The sequence below is a fragment of the Anopheles arabiensis genome (assembly GCF_016920715.1).
Source record: "Anopheles arabiensis isolate DONGOLA chromosome X unlocalized genomic scaffold, AaraD3 X_pericentromeric_contig0003, whole genome shotgun sequence".
Taxonomy (NCBI): Eukaryota; Metazoa; Arthropoda; class Insecta; order Diptera; family Culicidae; genus Anopheles; species Anopheles arabiensis.
Genome location: NW_024412081.1, coordinates 2071753 through 2072500, shown reverse-complemented (window position 1 = coordinate 2072500; position 748 = coordinate 2071753). Strand labels below are relative to the sequence as shown.

At 52.0% G+C, this 748-nt stretch overlaps 1 pseudogene; it reads left to right on the top strand.

Annotated features, from left to right (window-relative positions):
* LOC120907361 overlaps positions 1 to 541 on the top strand; it is a 3773-nt pseudogene extending 3232 nt beyond the window's left edge.
* The last annotated feature ends 207 nt before the right edge of the window (positions 542 to 748 follow it).

The window sequence follows — 748 nt, the reverse complement described above, 5'->3', positions numbered from 1 at the left end:
CGGAGTTTGACTGGGGCGGTACATCTCCAAAACGATAACGGAGGTGTCCAAAGGTCAGCTCAGTGTGGACAGAAACCACACGCTGAGCATAAGGACAAAAGCTGGCTTGATCCCAACGTTCAGTACACTTCGGGACAGCGAAAGCTTGGCCTTACGATCCTTTGGTTATAACGAGTTTTTAGCAAGAGGTGTCAGAAAAGTTACCACAGGGATAACTGGCTTTTTTTTTTTTAAACGGGTTTTTATTTTGTTTCAAAATTAAACCCTCCCGCTCCCCTACATTTTACCCGCGAGGGCTTACCCTGCAGGGGTTTCATGGCTTAATGGCCAACCTTTTGTCCGTGCGAAAAGCACCTTCCATGTTTTATTTCTATTTCTAAATTCAACCGAAAAATTCACTCATTCCCTAAATAGGGCGCTTTTTCACGCTCGATGCGTCGCTGTTTTTACGTGCATACCACGCCTAGCGGGAGGCAACTTCTGCCTCGACCACGGCGGCTTGTTCCGCGGCGTTCAGGCCACCGTCCGTGGCCTCGTTTTCCTCGTCGATTGCGCGGTTGCGCATACCAGATAGTCCGGCTGCAAAATCCGCGCGTTCTCGGCCGTCATCGTCATTGTTTATCGCCTGGCCGGACATCCCGAGAAGACGACGGTTTCGTCTCCTCTCCCTGAACCGCGCTTGACGCTCACGAAGCGCTGCACGTCGCTGAGCGGTCCGTGGTGAAGCTGGTGGGGTTGGGGAAGTCCA